The sequence below is a fragment of the Mus musculus genome, chromosome 4, assembly GCF_000001635.26.
Source record: "Mus musculus strain C57BL/6J chromosome 4, GRCm38.p6 C57BL/6J".
In the NCBI taxonomy this organism is placed as follows: Eukaryota; Metazoa; Chordata; class Mammalia; order Rodentia; family Muridae; genus Mus; species Mus musculus.
Window position 1 is genome coordinate 30769073 of NC_000070.6, and position 22153 is coordinate 30791225.

Consider the following 22153-nt stretch of genomic DNA (forward strand, 5'->3'; position numbering starts at 1 on the left):
CAACAATCACTTTTCCTTAATATCCCTTAATATCAATGAGTTTAGGGCAGAATTCTATCAGATCTTCAAAAAAGATCTAATACAAATACTCTTCAAACTATTCTACAAAATAAAAACAGAAGGAACACTACCCAATTCCTTCTATGACGCTACAGATACCAAAACCACACCAAGAGTCAATAAAGAAAGAGAATTTTTGACCCATTTCCTTCCTTTATGAATATTGATGCAAAAATGCTCAATAAAATTCTTGCAAATTTAATTCAACAACACATCAATATGGTCATTCACCATGATCAAGTAGGCTTCATCTCAGGGATGCAGGGGTGGTTCCATATTCAGAAATCCATTAATGTAATGCACTACATAAACAAATAGAAAGAAAAAAAACACACATGATCACTTCCTTAGATGCTAAAAAAGCATTTGTCAAAATTTAAGATCCCTTCATTTTAAAAGACTTGAAAAGATCAGGAATTCAAGGACATACCTAAACATAGTCACAGCAATATACAGCAAACCAGTAGCCAACATCAAACTAAAAGTAGAGAGACTTGAAGCAACCCCACTAAAATCAGGGACTAGACAATGATGCCCACTCTCTCCCTATCGATTCTATATATTACTTGAATTTCTAGCTAGAGCAATTTGACAAAACAGGAGATCAAACAGATACAAATTGGAAAGGAAAAAGTCAAAATATCACTATTTGCAGATGATATGATAGTATATATAAGTGACCCCAACAATTAGACCAGAGAAATCCTACAGCTGATAAACAATTTCAACAAAGTGGCCAGATATAAAATTAACTCAAACAAATCAGTAGCCTTCCTCTACTCCAAGGATAAAAGGGTTGAGAAAGAAATTAGAGACATGACACCCTTCACAATAGTCACAAACAATTTAAAATATCTTGGTGTGACTCTAACCAAACAAGTGAATTATATCTACAATAAGAACTTCAGGTCTCTGAATAAAGAAATCAAAGAAGATCTCAAAAGTTGGAAAAATCTCCTATGCCTGTGGATTGGCAGGATTGATAGAGTAAAAATGTCCATCTTGCCAAAAGCAATATACAGATTCAATGCAATCTCCACCAAATATTCCAGCTCTATTCTTTATAGAGTTATAAAGAACATTTCTCATATTAATTTGGAATAACAAAAAAACCAGGATGGTCAAAACTATTCTTAACAATAAGAGGACATCTAAGGCAATCACCATTCCCGAACTCAAGCTATTCTAAAGAGCAATAGTGATAAAAATCTACATGGTATTGGTACAGTGACAGGCAGGTAGATAAATGGAATAGAACTGAAGACCCAGAAATGAACCCACACACTTGTGGTCACTTGATCTTTGACAAAGGTGCTAAAACCATCCAGTGGGAGAAAAAAAAAAGCATTTTCAACAAATTTCGCCAGTTCAACTGATAGTCAACATGTAGAAGAGTGGAAATTTATCCATTCTCATCTTCTTGTACAAAGCTCAAGTCCAAGTGGACCAAGGACCTCCATATAAAACCATATATAGTGAATCTAATAGAAAAGAAAGTGGAGAAAAGCCTCAAACACATGGGCACAGGGGAAAACTTCATGAACAGAACACTAAAGGCTTATGCTTTAAGATCAAGAATCTACAAATGGTACCTTATAAATTTGCAAAGCTCCTGTAAGGTAAATGACACTGTCAATAGGACAAAGTGGCAGCCAACAGATTAAAGATCTTTACCAATCCTATATCTGATAGAGGGGTAATATACACTATATACACAAAGAACTCAAAAAGTTAGACTCCAGAGAACCAAATAACCTTATTTAAAATGGGTAACAGAGCTAAACAGAGAATTTTCAACTGAGGAAACTTGAATGGCCAAGAAGCACTTAAAGAAATCTTCACCATCCTTAGTCATCAGGGAAATCCAAATCAAAACGACCCTGAGATTCCACCTGACAGCAGTCAGAACAGCTAAGATCAAAAACTCATGTGATAGCAGATGCTGGCAAAGATGTGGAGAAAGAGAAACACTCCTCCATTGCTGGTAGGATTGCAAGCTGGTACAGCACTCTCAAAACCAGTGTGGAGGTTCCTCAGAAAATTGGATCCAGTACTACCTAAGAACCCAGTTATACCATTCCTGGACATATATCCTGAAGATACTCCATCAAGTAATAAGGAAACATGCTCCACTATCTATGTTCATAGCAGCCATATATATAATAGCCAAAAGCTGGGAAAAAAAAAAAAAAAAAAAAAAAAACAACCCAGATGTCCCTCAAGAGAGGAAAGGATACAGAAAATGTGGTATATTTACAAAATAGAATAGAACTCAGCTATTATAAACAACAACTTCATGAAATTTGCAGGCAAATGGATGGATCTTGAAAATATCATTTTTAGTGAGGTCACAAAAGAACACATGGTATGTACTTACTGATAAGTGTTTAATAGCCCAAAAGTTCGGATTACCCAAGATTCAATTCTCAGGCCATAGAATAAAGAAGAACAAAGTGTGGATGCTTCAGTGCTTCTTAGAAAGGGGAACTAACTACTCACAGGAGGAAGTATAGAGACAATGTGTGGAGCAGAGACGGAAGTAAAGGCCATTCAGAGAATGTCCTATCTGGGGATCTATCCCATATACAGTCACCAAACATGGATGCTACTGTGGATGCTGGGAAGTACTTGCTGATGGGAGCCTTATATGGCTTTCTCCTGAGAGGCTCTGCCAGAGCCTGCCAAATACAGAAGAGAATGTTGGCAGTCAACATTGGACTGAGTGTGGGGTCCCTGATGGAGGAGTTAGAGAAGGGACTGAAACTGAAGAGGGGGTTTACAGCCCCATTGAGGGGAGCGACAGTGTCAATGGGCCAGACCTCCCAGATCACCCTGGGACTGAATCAACAAGCAAAGAGTACCCATGGACGGACCCATGGCTCTGGCTGCATATGTGGCTGAGGTTGACCATGTTTGTTGCTCAACAGTGGGAGGAGCAGCCTTAGGGCCTAAGGCTGTTCAATGCCCCAGTGTAGGGGAATGCCTAGCTGAGAAGAAGGGAGTGGGTGGTTTGGTCTCATAAAGGTGGGGGAGACGGAATGGGATAGGTGGTTTATGAAGGTGAGAACTATAAATGGGAAGGCAATTGAAATATAAATAAAGAAAATATCCAATAAAAAAAGAAAGAAAGAAAAAAAGAAAGAAAGAAAGAAAGAAAGAAAGAAAGAAAGAAAGAAAGGAGGGAGGGAGGGAGGGAGGGAGGGAGGGAGGGAGGGAGGGAGGGAGGGAGAGAGAGAGAGAGAGAGAGAGAGAGAGAGAGAGAGAGAGAGAAAGAAAGAAAGAAAGAAAGAAAGAAAGAAAGAAAGAAAGAAAGAAAGAAAGAAAGAAAGAAAGGGAGAAAGAAAGAAAGAGAGAGAGGAAGGGAGGAAGGAAGGAAAGAAGGAAGGAAGGAAGGGAGAGAGAGAGAGGAAGGAAGGAAGGAAGGAAGGAAGGAAGGAAGGAAGGAAGGAAGGAAGGAAGAGAGAGAGAGAGAAAGAAAGAAAGAAAGAAAGACGCAACTAATCGTATTAAACATAGAAAAAGGACTATGAAGATGGCTCCATGCATAAGAACATTTGTTCTGCAAGCATGTGGACCTGGTTCTAAGTCTAGATATGCCTGTGTCTAGCAAAAATCCCAAGCCAAAACGGCAAGCCTCTGCTTCAGCAAATGATGCTGTCTCATGGTAATGGGGTGACTGAATGTCCTGTCCCTCTGTTCCTATGTATGTAACACACACAATACACACAGACATACATATGCTGATACACAGAGACAGATTGACTTAGCTTTGATCCTTAGGGCTCAGTAACGATAAGAGGTATTATTTACCTCAAAGAGCATTCCAATCCTCCACAATTTACCTGGCTTCATAATGATGTTACTCATGATCAATGACAGCAAGAAGCAAACTAAATTATTACTAATATTTTTACTATACTTAACACTTTAAAATTTTTTCCATATAAAGTTTTTAAATTTGGGCCTTCTGAACAATCACATATGGGAATAGCCCAGCAATTTTCAACTAAATTCTTCCTTCTATCCAAATTGCTACGAAAGTTGCACTTATAGCATGAATTCTATTTTTCTAACCAATCTAAACCTGCAAACACAATTGCCTCTGCTCCACCTTCATCTACCCTATCTATGAGTCTTATTGAATTATATAGCTTTGTTTATGTCAATGTTTGCAGGATACAGTGAGAATTTTGGTTTCTTAAAAAAATGCAGAAATATTATGCAAGTATGTTTCTGTTTTAATCCCAGATGTGGGATATGGGGCTACTTTATTTTGTCCCCAGCAGCTGACTAGGATTTGCTCATGTTCTAGTAGAGGTATGATGTTGCCAGCAACAGATAGTTTCTGTGTGTGTTTGACGTTTGGAATTCTGGGGAATCTTCAAAGTGTGTATACACTAGAGCCCTGAGAGTTGGTTGCTCATGGTTTGTTGGTTGTTCATTAGATGCTCTTGGTTTCAATTTGTTAAATAGTCGGGTACAAAAATGAAACAAGAAGAAGACATTAGGTACCCTGCGGCAAAGATCAAATGTCCCCCAAGGAAGTCACTGCTCCAATCATCGGGAATAGTCTAGTGATCATGATGCCCCTTCCTCCTCTACTCTTGTTAAATCGCCTATCTAGTGTCATAGGGTTGAAAAGTCTGAAGGAAAAAGAACTGACAAAGTAGTCAAGTGTTCAGCTACAGCAGGCTAACTGGATTGCTGTGGGTTTTTGTTGTTGTTGTTGTTGTTGTTGTTGTTTTTATTACGTATTTTCCTCAATTACATTTCCAATGCTATCCCAATAATAGATAATGATTACTATATCCTATCCACAAGACTGCACAAAATGTTAGCCCGACAACATCACCTCAAATTTTGTTGAAATTACTCACACCTATGTATGGTGATGTAAAGGCGTTGTGTTATTTCCAGAACTAAAATAGATGCATCTGGAGCTTCAGATAAAGACATAAAAGTATCAGGAACTGCCTCTCATCTTGAAATCCAAAAGCAATGACCTTCAGAGAAGTCCTAGGAAGGAAAACTGTCCCTGTGCAAAAGCCTCTTCCCGGTGAAGTTACACTGTTTTATTCAGATATATCTGGATTTATCTTTTAAATAAAAGGGAAAGTTATCTACACCCATGGGTTTTCTTTTAAACATAGACAAAGCTCTCCTACACCCTTTGGAAGCTGTGATAATTTTCATGGCTCTCTAGATCATTTCAAAAAGAATAAAATATAATGAAGGGCTGCTCTTACAAACAAATTTTACAGAATCCTTTGGACTGTCAGTGTTGGAAATTCTTCTCTCAGGGGAAGTAAATTTAAGTAGAGTTGCATGTGAGCTCAGACTGTATTCCCCTCTCAATTACCATCAATACCGCTGAATCAGGAAGTACACCAAAATTCCTGAGATAGCTTTTTAAGAATCTAAAATAAAAGAAGAGTGCTATTGCAGAAGAGAAAAAAAGTCTTCATACAGAATGGGCAACATCCCTGGAGGGATGGACCTCACGGTGTGAAATTATGGAGGAAGGAAGGAGAAAGGTTTGCAATACGCAAATCAGAACATGAACAGCACAATCCTTGTTCTTGGCATTAATTGTTCGGGGCTGCAAATATTTGATGTTGTTTTCCTTGCCTTAAGATACGCAGTAAAATTTTAAACAGACATATAATAAATAACCTATGTGATTATTGTAATGTAGAATCAGAACAGCAAGTTCGTGCAATGTATGTAGGGGATTTCTCCTTTTTGAATAATTAGAAAACCTTTTCAAACAACATTCCCCAGGCATTACAGAGTGGTAGAGTCCCTTGTCAAGGCTTATTGCTTAAGCATGCTGCAGGCAACTACTACATCAGCATTTAATGATTCAAAACAATAAGATATGTTGAGAAGATACAGAACGTATTCAGCAATGTTCATAGAAATACATAGATCATTGCTTGAACTTAGAGGTTTCAATAAGATCTATCTATATTAAAATTATAAAGTCACTGCAGAGCTGCTTAGTACATTGAAGTAACTAGCAAGAAAGAGATCATACAAATGTAATAACACTATTTGACATTTTAAATATTTACCTTATAAAATTAATAATAATAATAATAATAATAAATGTTAAAACTAGTAATTAGGCAAGGAAATAATGTCTTAAACTCAGTCAGTCCTTGAACTGAGACTCACAAGTCTTGCTGTATAAAACATTCAAGTGTCTTCCAGCTGATATAAATGTCATAGTGAGGGGCTTTAATATAGCACTAGACAACCGATGAGAGCATCACTGAAGCTGTCCAAATCATGCATCAATGTACATTATTTGTCATCTGAAAGCTCAGTGTTGCAAAACAACTCTGATTCACACATGTTAGTTTCACTGCACTGTTCCATAGTAGACTCAAGGTACCACTGTGTGAATCTGAACTGTTTGTGAAGCAAGGATTTGACTTTGTGATATAGCATATTTCTTAGTAATAATATTTTTTCTTAGTAATATTTCAATAGAGAGTAAACAGATTTTGATCCATGTTTTATGAAGCTAGCCAAGGAATATCAGATTTGTAACAGTGAGTTCATATTTCTCATCTTGATTCTCATTTTATTGTAATATGAATATGCTAATTAAGCCAAGTCCATAGCAGATATTGTACTGCAGAACAGGTGTAGAGATGATACTGGCCAGGGTTCTAAGAATTATATTAACAGAAAGACACACCTTAAATGTATGGAGGTAAGAATCTTCCAAGCTAGGAATCCAGGTGGACTTAGACTTTGTATGATTAATGTGACCTGAAAAAAATTAAAACAGAGAAAAGTCCGGTTCAGGTTTGAGCTTTGCCATCTGCAACAATCATAAAGGCTCTAGTGACAGTGAGAAATGAAGAGAAGTGGTAGTAATGGAAGTTCCTCTCCAACTCACCCCTTTAAGTTCCACTTCATAGGGCTGTTCAGGGACATAATAACAGGCCACAAACACAACTGCCCTTCAATACATGAAGGTGAGCTGCGTGGAGGTGGGCAGAAGGGCTACAAAGGGCGGTGAAGCACAATGGGAAAAGCATAAAACAGCTGTTGATCACTGGGAAGTAGGAACAGCAAACAGGCAGGGCCTGCAGGAGCCAGGCAGAGGAGAGGCCTCTCAGAGGTAGGGAGACAACAGAGCTTTCCACGAGGCAAATTGGCTGAGTTACAAACAGCAGGAAGCTGGGCAAGTCAACTGAAGGGTTTCCCCTTGTACTATGGCCTGGGGTACTCGACAAGTCTGGCAGTCCTCTCTCTCTCTGCAGTTGGTATATAGATTCAGACATGTCCTAAAGGCAACTAGAAGTGTAAAAGAAAAAACATAAAGCCAGGGCTGTGTGTTTATTCACAAGGCTCTACCACCTACCAGGTCAGTGAACTTGGGCAAGCCACTTGACCTCTGTTGCTCAGAAGCACACTTTGTACTGGCTTGCCAACCAACCAAGCAACTCATGTTAGTTTCCTTCTCTGAACTCTTTCTCATCCCTGGCTTATCCAGCATTTGGTTCATTTATATGCTGGCATAGAGCATCAGGATAAGTGCCTGAAGCCCTGGGAAATACTCAGGGAAATCTATTGCTATTTTTGCCACAGAAACCAGTTCCCTTTCTTGTTAACAATGGAAAACCACACACACATGCACACACACACACACACACACACACACACACACACACACACACACCCTATCCTGCTGTATGTAATCATTTCAGTCGATTGAGAAATTGTTCCTGTCTTTCACTGCAGAAATTGTCCCCATTCTTTATCTGGGATTACTTTTGCTCTGTGAAACTCTCTGGAATTTCAGAATCCTTGGTGAATTGCTTCCAGTTGAGATTCCACATGCAGACCTTTGTTGCTGCTGTTGCTGTTGTTTTTGCTGCTGCTATTGTTGTAATCCCTAGCTGCCAACCTTCTTGTCTTTTAAAACCTCAAGCAAAGCCAGTCACTGCATTGGCTTTGCTCTTATCCAAATGTGCCTGTGCTTCTTGACCACAAATTAGGGCACAAATATGTTTGGAACTGCCAATCAGCCTTGGATTCACCAAGCTTTTTAAAGTTCTAGTGTGTGCCACAGAGAGCGGTATCAGATATCATTTGCATACTTACAATCAGCTAGTGAGAGAATGCCTGAGAGGCAGCAGAGATGCATGGCAAGTGCAAAGTCACTTTCAGATTTGCATTCATTTTGGCTTTAAATGGAGAACAGAGGCCCCAACTGGAAGGACCTCTCCTTGTGTTCAGTTTGATTCAGCAGAGACTATGCCTCCAGAGTTGTTCAACTCTTTGAAGGAGTATTGTGATCTTCCTATGAGGCATTCTTCCCAACAATGTTTGACATAGCTAGTAGGCATTAGTATCCATAATTTAGTGAAAGAACTGAATCAAAAACAGGTTTGAATGACTTGTTCAACGCTGCAGGAAGTCACAGCTGAGGCAGAGGAAGAATCTAGAGCTCTGTGCTGCCTCCCCATCTGTTGCTAAGCCCCATTAGCCATATTTCCTACCTGTACCCTATAATTAGCCAAAATGAGTGCTGCCAAATCAGGTCTTTGCATTGATTTTTTTTCCCTCACATTTCCTTTCCTTTATGTTATTCTTTTGACTTGCAAGACATTATAAGAATAAAACTACCCTCCCTCAGGTCAGGAACAACAATAATCTTTATGAACTAGAATTCATTTATTCTGATGATTACGGGCACAAAGAGTTAATGTTTCTGAAGGCAGCAGCAGCTGATGCAATTCTTGAGAGAATTGTGTTCTACTTAAATGACAGGTCCCAGCATCTGACTGATACATCTACATTTTTCCCCAGTTGCATGGTGTGATGGTTTGTATATCCTTGGACCAGGGAGTGGCACCATCTGAAGGTGTGGCCTTGTTGGAATAGGTGTGACCTGGTTGGAATGGGTGTGTCACTCTGGGTGTGGATATAAGATCCACACCCTCGTTGCCTGAAAGTCAGTCTTCTACTTTGGATGAAGACATAGAATTCTCAGCTCCTCCTGTGCCATGCCTGACTGGATACTGCCATGCTCCCACTGTGATGATAATGGACTGAACCTCTGAACCTGTAAGCCAGCCCCAATTAAATGTTCTTTATTAGACTTAATGTTGGTCATGGTGTCTGTTCACAGCAGTAAAACCCTAACTAAGACAGAAGTTGGTACTGGGAGTGGGGTATTGCTGTAATAGGCCTGACCATGCTTTTATTTGAAAAAATGTAGATTTTTGGACTTTGGATTTGGAAAGCTGTGGAATGCTTTAAATGGGGCTTAATGGGTCATCCTAGTAGGAATATGGAAGACTTTGTTTCTGGGAGTAATTTGAACTGTGTTGACCTGGCCCAAGAGATTTCAAAGAAGTCTTTCAGTATGTGGCATAAAGACTGTTTTTGTGGTATTTTGGTGAAGAATGTGGCTACTTTTTACTCTTGTCTAAAAAGTCTGCCTGAGGCTAAGGTGACGAGACTTGGATTAATTGCATTGACAAAGGAAGTTTCAAAGAAGCCCAGCAGAGAATTTGTTCTCTGGTTAAGTCTCACAAAGAGAAGTTTGAACAAGCATAGCAAGCTTAGAAAGGCAAAATATAAAATATATGGTTCAAATATTAAAGGAGTACCAGGAAGTGAAATGGAGCAAAATCTTGTGTTCTAGGAGATAACAGATTATGGGAGTGGGACCTTGGGGCAAGATTCTACCCAACTTAATTAGACCCAGGCATGGTGATACACACCTTTAATCGAATGCTGATCTCTGCATTCAAGGTCAATCTACAGAGCAAGAACCAGGATAGCCAAACTTAGGCAGTGAAGGATTTAGAAAACATAAAGCTAGTGATAATGTAATAGTACAAAGGGATCATGTTCTAGTTCCTGTAAGCAGCAGAACTCGGCAGCTTCAGCCACGTGGCTCTGGCTATATCCTGGGATCCATCCCATAATCAGCCTCCAAACATTGACACCATTGAATACACTAGCAAGATTTTGCTGATAGGACCCTGATATAGCTGTCTCTAGTGAGACTACGCAGCGGCCTAGCAAACACATAAGTGGATGCTTACAGTCAGCTATTGGATGGATCACAGGGCCCCCAATGGAGGAGCTAGAGAAAATACCCAAGGAGCTAAAGGGATCTGCAACCCTATAGGTGGAACAACATTATGAACTAACCAGTACCCCGGAGCTCTTGACTCTACCTGCATATGTATCAAAAGATGGCCTAGTCGGCCATCACTGGAAAGAGAGGCCCATTGGACTTGCAAACTTTATATGCCCCAGTACAGGGGAACGCTAGGGCCAAAAAGTGGGAGTGGGTGGGTAGTGGAGTGGGGGGGAGTATGGGGGACTTTTGGGATAGCATTGGAAATGTAAATGAGAAAAATACCTAATTAAAAAGAAAAAGAAAAAAAAAACATTAATTCCAGTAACACTATACAGATTGGGTATGTTATATGAGGGATATAGAGGGATATATTTAGGTATATACATATATATGCAATAAGTCCATGAATTTGAAGCATGGTAAGGCATTAGAGGGAGGAAAGGAAAAAAAGGAAATGTAATTATACTATAAATCTCAAACATAAAATAAAAAATGATTTACTATTAAAGAAAAAAAAAAGAATGGAAGGAACTACTGGGAAAATTGATGCTGGTTAGCTGGAGCTAAGAAATTAGCAGTGATTAAGAAGAGACCAGCATCACTGAGATGAAATCTTCTGGAAATTGTTTTCTGGGAGCACAAAGAAGCTGTGTTTCAGAGATACCCAAGGTTGTACCTCATGCTGAGGCTGGACTTGGTAATGTGTAAGAGTCACTCAGGTGTTACTGCTTGTGAAGGAATGAAGCGATCATGGAGAGAAGCTGAGGCTTAGCACTGTGAGAGGCCAGGGAAGGCCATTGTAGAAGGTGAAGCCTCAGCTGCAGTTGATGGCCCAGGACTGAAGGGGTCATGCAAAGGATTTGAGGCTGGGCACCCTGAAAAGAGCCTATGAGAGGCTATTGGTGAAGCCTAGTTGGAGTAGAACACCCCAGTGTATTGGAGATGTCAGTACCATGGGATGATCACCAAGAACAGCAGCTGTAGTGGAGTGGATCCACCTGAGCATAGAGTGCTACAGAGGGCAGAGCTGGAGAAGTGATGCCAGCCCTTAGGAGGAGTCCAAAAGATCAAGTGGAATCCCAGACACTGAAACAAGAAGCTGTAACATTGAAATTGCCTCGGAAACTCAAAGATGTTAAAGATGCCAGAGCCATGGGATACATGCTGAGGAAAGCTGCTAGCAGGGAGTGGAACGAGCCCAGGAGAAAGCAGTTTGTTGCAGTCAACAAAGATGAAAAAGGAGTGGAGAGCTGAAGACCACTTTGACATCAGCCGTGGAGATGCAGAGTTTGGAGTTTGCCCAGATGGTTTCCTGCCTTGCTTTGGGGATTACAGTTAATTAAGTTGAATGAATCTCAGAAGAGACCTTGAACTTTGGACTTTTAACATTGTTGCGACTGCTATAGACTTTGAGGACTTTTAAAGTTGGACTAAATGTATTTTGCATTATGCTATGTTTAAGTACGGCCCCCATAGACTCATGTTTTTGAACAAGTCTATGGAGACCAGGGAATGGAATGTGACTGTTTGTATATCCTTGGACCAGGGAGTGGCACCATCTGAAGGTGTGGCCTTGTTGGAATAGGTGTGACCTGGTTGGAATGGGTGTGTCTCACTGTGGGTGTGGATATAAGATCCTCACCCTCGTTGCCTGAAAGTCAGTCTTCCACTTTGGATGAAGACATAGAACTCTCAGCTCCTCCTGTGCCATGTCTGACTGGATACTGCCATGCTCCCACCGTGATGATAATGGACTGAACCTCTGAACCTGTAAGCCAGCCCCAATTAAATGTTGTTTTATAAGACTTAATGTTGGTCATGGTGTCTGTTCACAGCAGTAAAACCCTAAGACACATGGTTTTTCCTTGATACCTAAGATTCATGAAGTATCCCTGTATTAATTAGGTATATGCTTGTATTTTGAAGGGAGAAATGATACCACAAACCTCTAGCATTTTGTTGTATAACACACACAATTTATTGAAAAGGCATGATATTAGAAAGAGAGAAAATGTTAAACCCTTTCTTCAAGAACCATCATGGAAGACACTCACAGGAACGCAGAGCAACCCCCTAAATATTAAAAAACAAAAAACAAAAACCAAAAAACTTCTTTTCTAGAAGAAAAAGAAGTTAAAAAGCACAGCAGTCCCTGACTCAGCAAACACAAGCAGTTGATAAATGCACCTGCTACCCTGTCTAAAGCTGATCTAGCCTTTTCACGGTGGCCTTATCAAGTTAAGATCTTGTTGGAGAGTAATGAACACAAGAAAGACGCTGATGCTCAATTGCTCATCATTAGGGCCCTGTGTACAGCTTGGGGGAGAGCAGGGACTCAGATAAATCAGCGCTTGGAACCTCCTGATAATTGCTGCTCAAAATTTGGAATCCTGGTATTATTCTTGGCTAAAGTATGTGTCACGTGGCTACACTGCATTAATACACTGAAGACAAAGTAGAACAGAGTTTCAGCCTTACAAAGAGAATTAGCGGAACTATTCATGAGGGTTATGGAGTGCATCATACCAGGCAGTCTCTTTAAAACTCACTTTGAGCATGTGTTAAGGGAATAGCAGTTGGTTATGAAAAGACAACTGAGAACAGGGAGGAGGGGAGATTAGTAGGTATCAGATTGCAATAGAAATCTGAGAGCAACCTGTCTTTGGCAGCATGTCAACTATGTGAATATAATACCTTTTAACCACAAATACTATCCAAATGTCATTTCTTCACCTCAGAGGAGCACTGAAAAAATGGCTGATGCCTGATGGCTTCCTAAGTTAAATATGACAGTCACTGGGTCTGTAATTCTAGGTCATGTGGTATAGATTCAGAAGGTCTGTTTCAACTCTCAGAAATTCACTGGCGCTCCTCAGTGGGTTCCTTTTCTTACGAACTGTGATCTATTTGTCCTTCTTGGTTCTCAGAGCAGGAACACAAGTGTTTCTAGGTTCAGTGGTCATCCTCATTTCTTTTTGTGTTTTTGTCCAGGGAATCATCCTTGGGCTTCCCAAGGCACTCAGCCACAGACAGACAAGCAGCTCTATGCAAGTGGAGACAGATAGTCCCTAGCCCCCATCCCCCAATCTATAGCACCCTCAAGATTAGCCTACCTCACTTTGTTCCATGGAATCCTTCTTGGAACACAGAGCCATGGCTTGTGTTCATCTGTAGCTCATATTAGTGGACTCTGAAGTATTTGACTTCTTAGATTGATTCAAATAATGATTTGTGGTAGGTTGAAGAGCTAAGATCAAATTGCACAGAAACACTTGGGTATACAGAGCAAACAACACATTCTGAAGTTATTTTTTTTTCAATCCAGCTTTATATATTTCCTCTTATCCCAGTGGGAAATAGGTTAAAGCAGCTTCAGTCTTCACAAGGATATTGTTGAAATGCGGATAGTGTCCCCCAAAGGCTGTTCATTAAAGATTTGTTAACCAAGACAGTACTATTGAAAAGTGTTGTAGGCCTGAGGAGGTGGAGGGGCCTCCTGGGCAGTCCTGCCTGGGAATGTGTTCTTAATGGAAACTGTGAATCCTGTCTCTTCCATTCTGTCCAGTAGGTAGCAGAATTCCTCTACTACATGTTCCTGCCATGACGTGTCACTCTGAGCAGACCCCCAAAGCAATAAGACCACTCATTCAGAAACTGAAATTTCCAGAAGCAGGAACTAAAATAAATCTTTTTTGTTTATATGTTAATGGACTGAAAACAAATAGGCAAACTTGCTGCCAAAGAGGGTTATTTTATAGATGTGTACCTGAAAGTATGGAGGTACCTTTACAGTTAGTTTAGAGAAGGACTTGAGATGTTTGGAGGAACAAGCTGAAGATAGTCTAAAATGTTACAAGGAGGTTAGCATCACTCTGGTTGGAGGAGGGAAGCAAGTTGCTAGACATTGGGGACACTAAAGAACATTCTATGAAGGTTCAAATGTAAATAAGGATTTTACTAGGAACTGAAGAATGATCATCTTTAAATCACGGTAAGGGACGTATGTGCTTTGATACTTCTTGTTGGAAACAAAGATTACGTGGGTAGATGCTTATCTTTCAGAGACTTGAGAAACTATAGAACACAGAGGATGCAGTTTGGGTAAGATGGGTGCTGCTAGCCATATTTCCATAAAAATTAGCTGGACAGTGGGGTAAATGATTTGGGAAGTTGCATCTTTGCTAGAAAATATGGTTGTCAATTGCCAATACAAAGCAGCCCAAAGATTTGCACTGTGAAAATGGTAAAAATATCACAAAGACATCCTGGAAACTTTTAGGGTCACTCCACCCCAATTATTTGATCAAAGGTAAAGGAACACAAATTTGTTTCTAAACTTTCCAGGAAATGAATAGTTTCTTGGGGAAAAAAAAAGCCCTGTATTCAGAATTTCAGAATGGTGTTACTTTGTTACTCGTGAACAACAGGACATTCTGAGGCTTCTGAAACGATCATTCAAGCCAAATCCAGGTGTCTCACATCAATGTTAGATTTTGGATTCCATGTGATGATTGTTTTGCAGAAATGCAGAATACGAAAATCATAGGGCCCTAGTACCATTCACTGTGATTTCAAAAACAAACAAATAAGAAATCCCAAACAAATAAAAACCTAGTAGGCTTGACATATGTTGTACAGACATGAGTGTGCGCAAGTTGGCCCCCATTGTGCTACACACACCAGAGCTCTGGGTCTTTAGCCAAAGCTGCAATGAAAGAATAAAGATCTGTAACACATTTCAAAAACAGAGGCTGCCCAGACAATGGTATGCTGTGCTCATATTACATGGAAGCCATTGGCTTCTGTTACAGTGTCCCTCATGTGCTGCATAGAACTTTACTATTTCATCTTTGTGCCCAAGTTTTGGTCTTGCTTTGGGGTTAACTTCTTTCCTATTTTCTTATTTCTTCTTCTTGGAATGGGAATGCACACCTCATGCCTTCATTGCCGCTGTGTCTAAGAAGCATGTTACTTCTTCCTCACTTTCTTCTCAGGGCTTTGTGAGTTGCATGCTAATGTCTGTGGAGACTTTGGACTTGGACATTTGGGAAATGTTGGAACAGTAAAGCTTTTGGAAACTTTCAAGAAATAAATGAATGTTTTCTACATTAAGCAGAAAGTTATTTTATTTGGATGTTATAAGAGCTTTCTCCAAACGAGTCATACTGCATGAAACACTTTAAAAGTGGGATTAAAAACAGAAGAATAAGAAATATGAGTAAGCTTTAGAATTCATGGCAGTGTAATTAACTTGAAAATAATCAGTGTCCCCCACAGATACTCAGATAGCCATAGTTTATGGGGCAGAAGGCACTGTTGGAGAACTGAGAGCCTTTATTCATCCTTATGTGAAGTCCTTAGTCAACAGAGGAATTCTCTTAATATAAAGCACGAAGCCTAGTCTCTTCCTTTCAGTCTCTTTGCTTCCCAGTGAAGGGTGAAGCATTCCCTGTTTCGAACCTTCTCACTCTGCTCAGCTGTATATAACAACGTGCCTACGATCTTTGACTAGAAACTCCTGAACTATCTATCATATGAGCCAACAATAAATTTGTTATTTCATGGTAGTAGTGGGAAGGTAACTCACAAACAGCTGCCTCATCAAATAGAATGAGTCTGATCACAGCACATCTTTAGAGATGGGAGCCTTAATGAAGCTTTAATCCTAACAACACGCACTCAATATTACAGACATGATTATTGTGAACAAATATATCAAAGAAATAAAAAGGAACTTTATGGAAATTCCTTTCAATCCCATCCTTTTTCCTACTTCCATTGTTTTTTGTTGTTGTTGTTGTTGTTTTTTTTGTTGTTGTTGTTGTTTTTGTTTTTTTGTTTGTGTTTTTGTTTTTCGAGACAGGGTTTCTCTGTATAGCCCTGGCTGTCCTGGAACTCACTTTGTAGTCCAGGCTGGCCTCAAACTCAGAAATCTGCCTGCCTCTGCCTCCCGAGTGCTGGGATCAAAGGCGTGCGCCACCATGTTCGGGTTTTTGTTTTGTTTTGTTGCTGTTTTTTTTTTTTTTTTCAACTGTCAAGCCTAATTAGCCTAGAGGATAAGAATGAAAGCCTTGTTCAAGCCGGGATCTTCATTCTAAAGGAGTTCCTTTTCTATATGTGCCAACTTGATAGTATTCTTAGGAGGTATGATACCCACATATTTGTTAAAAGAAGACTCTTAAAGATTTTGTTCATAATTGATAATTTAATATATGTACTAGATAATTCAATTTGTTATTTCTTCACATCATAGGCATAATTCAGAGTTGTCCCCATAAAACTTTGTGGTATTAAGTCAACCCATATTGAATTGCTTAATTAGAAAGCTATTATAAGGTCATCTTTGAATGCTCTTCTCATAAGTCAGCTATAGTAATAAAATATATAACAAAAAAGTCATAATTTAGCGATAAACAGTATGATTCACAAAAAATAAATGCTCTCCAGAACAACCCTGGAAACAGTACAGAGCTGAAAAAGCAGAAGCGGTTTAAAGGCTAACACTTCAGAGCAAGTTCTTCCTGTCCTAATGTGTCAGATGTGCTTCAGTTTATGTGTTCAGTTCTTCACCACTTGTCACCTGCATGAGCATGTGCATGCTTGCACTCTCTGTGCATCTCAAGCTCGGCCGTTGATGATCTTTAGTTATTGTATCAGCAAATGATAACACTTGGATCTAAAGTATTTAGGAGTAAGTATTGAAACTTTGGCTATTTATTCAGTCTCATTGTGGACTATGGAAAGAGCCCTAAATTGAGATATAGGGAGAACGTGATTAAAGGATTCCCCAGTAACAGTTGAATGTGGTTACCCAGGACTCACAGAGGGCTTTAATGATCAAACGTAGCAGCTCTATTTCTTATGCCCCTGAAATTTGTAGAATTGTCACAACTAAGCCAAACTCATCTTGACCAATTTAGTAATAACACACATATTACATATTACTATTTATTTTGTTATTTGTTATAATTGAATTCCATACAAAATAGAAACAGTGAATACCTTGCTAAAATTTAAATGTGGTTTGTCCCAAGGTTTGATGTGCTGAGACCAAGGCTTCTAGTGTCTTGTAGTAGTGTGAATCATTAAAAGCTATGGCCAGCTGTCCAGGTCTTAGGTCATTTAGAGCATTATCCTTAGAATAAATTAAATATGCCACGTGAGCAATCTGAGTTATATTTCATAAAAGAGCAGAGGAGATACATGTACACACCTTGCCTCCTACTAGATGATGTACTGCACCAAGATCAAGAAGGCTATCACCATGGGGTACCTCGACCTTGACCCCCAGAACTGCAAAGCACAGGCAATCCTTTCTTTAAAACTTGCCTATTCTGAAGTATGAAATTAGCAATGAAAAACAAATGAATTCCTTCCTGAACCCATGAAGATATTACATTTGTATTCTTCTCAGGAGAATCAAACATGCCCTTTCTCTGGAGTAAATTATTATTGGGTGAACTTGGGTTGGGCTATTTGGCAGGAATATAATTAACCAGATATATTGTATGGTAGAAAATAAACGATAGAAGAAATGTCACCATTGTTAATTTTCTTTTTCCTTTTCTTTTTTGTTAGGTGTTCCAGTTTGGACCTTACACATAACCAAATGTTCATATAGCAAAGACTTTGTGCCAACTGAAGCCTGTTCAGAGATACAACCATTTATTTAGGTAACAGGATCAGGAGAGCCCAAACCTATGTGGGTATGTTTGTTTTATTGTTTTATTGAGTTCTTATATCTCTCTCCCTGTTACAGCCCTTTTTCTACTCCAATCTCTTACAACATCCCAAAACTAGGTAGGAGAAAAAGAAGGTTAGGGGCATTAATTTCTTTCAGCCAGCAAAACAGAGTAGTAGTACTTCCTGCTGACTAGAGGCACTGGGCTCCTGGATACAAGTCCAATCTTCACCTTTAGGATATCTCCAACTTCTTCCTCTCTGCTCTTGGCTCATGACAACCTGACAATCTGAAAGGACAGAAACCCAGAGCATCAAGGGGAACAGCAGCCACTTTCTTCTTCTAAGAGGTCTTGCATTTATCCCAGAATTCCAAATGTAAACTGTCTTCAGCAGGCAAATCCATGCCCCTGCTAGTGCATGAGGCAAATCATAATCACTGCCTATTAAGCAGCCTCTAAGCCCATAACTTGGATTAAAAGAAAAATATACTCACATAACATAACTGGGTTTCTTAAGAAACCAAACATCTCACTGCAAACAAACCAATAGATCAATCTATTATTGGACTAAGAACTTAATGGGCTACTGGGAAGTGGTGGGAAACATAGGAGTTAAAGTCCAGTTAGGGAAAGTAGGTAATGAGGCATGTGTGTTTTATTCCTGTCTCCCCCTGTTTCTCTTTGTACCTCAGAACCTAAGCCAGGATAAGTCAGATCTTAAATGGGAACATACAAAATCATGGTTAAATTATGCGTAAATTAGGTCTATCATTGAGCCTATGAATGTTGTTCATGATTACAGCAATTACTTATTTGTTAAATGTGCAAACATGCAAGTACACAGATGTTTTTATAGATTACAACATGCCTGAGACCAGCCAATGGTTAGAATGTATCTCAAAGAGAGAGGGGGTAGAGAGAGAGAGAGAGAGAAAATTGTGTTAGGACTCACTTTAGACACTGCCCCATACCCAAGGTGAGAAAAAGGGAACTTGTGTGGGCCTAAAAAAATAAAAAAGAAAGAAACTTTCATGCCATTACATTACTGGGTTTATCCTCCTAGTTTTCTGTTTCTTTAAGGAGCAAAAGAAATGCAGATCAGAACTCAAGATTCTAAACTATACCCTAAGTGAGCACTAAGTACGGTTCACAATAAACTCCTACAAAACACAAGCCAGTTGCCTGTACTTACTTTACTGACAACATTACAGCCCTTATTGACAGCCTTCACTATACCAAGGATCAAATACCACTATATGATTTTGGTTACCTATTTGTCTTTGAATCTCATGACTTGAAAATATCATGTTCTATGGGCCATATATGAGTTTTTTCCCTAATTACCAGATGAACACTCAAATGCCTAGTCTCCAAATGGACACACAAAACACTTTCCAGAAAGAGTAACCAGTGAGTATCTACCAAGACAGCAATTTTCTTCTAGATTGGTCTGCTAAACAAATTGAAAACCACTGCAAGTTTTAGATGGGCCAAATATTTTGAGATAATGTCATTTGTATTTACTGAATAGAACTAACCTTGAAAGATTTATTTATACAGTACAGCTATTTCTAACAGATGACATATACATTATCAAATAAAATAAAACTGATCTGCTCAGAACATTTCCTTATTGGATAACTTATCAGACAGAATAGTTCATGAACTAGACACTATGCATCTTCCAGGAGCTAGTTCATGGACAGGCATTCTTTCAATATGTACAGTGTACACCAAAACTGCAGACACACAACTAATATAGAGTTGTACATGTCCTAGTACCATTTGTTTCCTTGAAACAATCATTACTTCACATCTACTTCCCTATCTCTGTGTGTAAACATGTGTGTGTGTATGTGTGTGTATGAGAGAGAGAGAGACAGAGAGAGAGAGAGGAGGGAGAGAGAGAATGTGCATCTGTATGTGTACTTTGTTTTCAGATATCAAGGTCCTACGACATGAAGAATTTTTTTTTTAATTTTCATTTTGTCTGTACAAATGAAGCCCACAACTGCTTGAACAGCACACGATTGTTTGCCACAGCAGGCAAGCCAGGGCTTCACCTCTTCATTGGATCCAGTTATACTTGCCCAAGAACATCCCTTTCATCCTCTTCACTCTCTTTTCTCTTCTTGTCCTCTCCTCTTCAGGATAACGATGCATGGTATACAACTCAGTTCCAAGCGTGGCCAGTTCTTGAGCATCAGCAGTGAGAATTAGCTCCCACTCCTCTGATTCAGACCATTGTCTTCAGGCCATTCTTACTAACATATCTACCATTGGCCCCAATATATTGACTTTGTCTTCTCCCGTGAGTAGAGCTTCTGAATTCCTGTCCCCATGACAGTCCAACTGACTCTACCTTCCTTATTTTGTTCTTTACTGAAGTTTCTCACCAAATCCTTAAAAAATTCTCACATCATAAAGTTCAAGTTATCATCAAATATTTTTGTCCAAACATTTAGTTGAAGACCCCGCCTTACTTTCAGGAGTGAATGGTTCTGGAATGCCTTTACAGCTTCCCCTGTATTCTATTCCTATTTAAGTGTTGAAATCCACAGCTCCATCACACTCTCAGATATTAAAGTTAAGTCTGACTATGAGTGTGTAACATTTGCAAGTAATGTATGTCATCTTTCTATTTAAGATATGCAGATCTGAATGAGACAAGATTGAGACTGCCCTGGAACAGAGCACAAGAACGGAACACAGGAGCATGGGGAAAAACCCTTTAACCTTAACTTTAGTGGTAAGAAAAAGTCCTTAAATGTTCATATGTGTAGAAATGCCCCAAAATAACCTTTTATATTCCTGTTCTCTGCAGAAATATTTCCCAAAGCTTAGTAAAGTCAGGTAGAAATAGGCTCTGGATTAATTTTGACCTTCTGTGGCAATGCATTTCCAGGACCAAGAATTTATGTGCAGAATATTAAATGTCACATGCAAATATGAAAATGGAGCTACCCAGTTGCAGATAGCCCCTAATTGATATTGAACAGACTATTCCCTTTAAATGTTAATGAAACTGTTGTAATTACTAAATGACCAAAACAGTGCAGAAGCCAGGGTTCACAGCTGTAAACCATTACTTGTAAATTGCGGGTGCAGGCTTACATTAGCAGATGGCTCAGCCCATGGACAGAAACTTCCTTGGGATGCTTTTCTTCCAGGATTGGGCTTCTGAGCAAATTAGATGAGCATATTAGAGAGGGGCAAGCGTCTGTTTGGACACGTCGCTGGAGATAAGCACCTCCTTTGATCTTCTGCGCTCTCCCCCTACCCCTTTTCTCATTACATTCTTTGTAGAAAGTGCTGAATATCACAGAACACAAAGAGAAGAGAAGGCAAAACTGACAGGGCTTATAAATATTTCAAGAAGGTTCAGATAAGCATATTTCTGCCAGCATTTTTAGGGATCCTGACTTTCCTACATTCTGAGACAGATGGACATGCTGGGATCAAGGTAAATACCTAAAGCAGGGGTAGGAGGAGATGTGTGTGTGTGTGTGTGTGTGTGTGTGTGTGTGTGTGTAACCTGCTAGTATGCCAGTAGCAGAAAACCAATTAGAAGAAAATAGAGCATTTGAATGGGTTTAGTGCCCTCAAGACAAAGACTGTACATAAAGCTGTATAAGGGAAAGCATTCAGCAGATAGAAGCAATGTCTTTATTAGGCATGCCTGTGGCTCCTTTCTGCTTTGTTTGGTAAATACCACCCCAGATTTGCAACTGCCTAGAGGTTCTTAACTTTAGTGAGGATGTTTTAAAGAGCTGGGTGTAGTCTAGCCTTTCATTAATATGAGGGAAAGAGTCATTAACAAGTCTGCCAAGAAACCGCAAAGGATGAGTGTCTTGTGTGCACTATGCCACATCCTGGAAAGGAAGCAAAGCTTTGCTCTGCCCTAATCTGCTCTGGAGAGAAGGTATTCGAGGACATTTCACCTTCAGAAAAATTTAAATCCTAGTACACAAACTAGTATTGATATTTGTTTTTGCAAAAAAAAAATGTTATAGATATTGCGAGGTTTAGAAAAAATATCAACTCCAACTAAACAATCTAGCTTTTATGTAACAAGATAGATAGACAGATGGAGATTTGCTTAGATTTCCTGTGAAATAGCCCTATGTAAAAAACTAAGATATGGCTGTAAATTGCAGTAATGCATAACACAGAACTCTCTAGCATGTTTATATTTTTAGTGGTTATTTTATTTATTTGCATTTCAAATGTTATCACCCTGCCCAATTTCCCCTCCACAAACTCCCTATTTGATCCCCCTCCCTTCTGCTTCTAT

At 39.4% G+C, this 22153-nt stretch overlaps 1 long non-coding RNA gene across 1 annotated transcript in view; it reads left to right on the plus strand.

The window, feature by feature from the left end:
* 4930556G01Rik (RIKEN cDNA 4930556G01 gene) overlaps positions 1-22153 on the plus strand; it is a 191149-nt gene that overhangs the window by 104477 nt on the left and 64519 nt on the right. Inside the window, exons 3-4 of the long non-coding RNA NR_040655.1 lie at positions 17756-17883; positions 20507-20608. This is a non-coding gene — a long non-coding RNA (RIKEN cDNA 4930556G01 gene). The remainder of the gene's footprint in view (positions 1-17755; positions 17884-20506; positions 20609-22153) is intronic.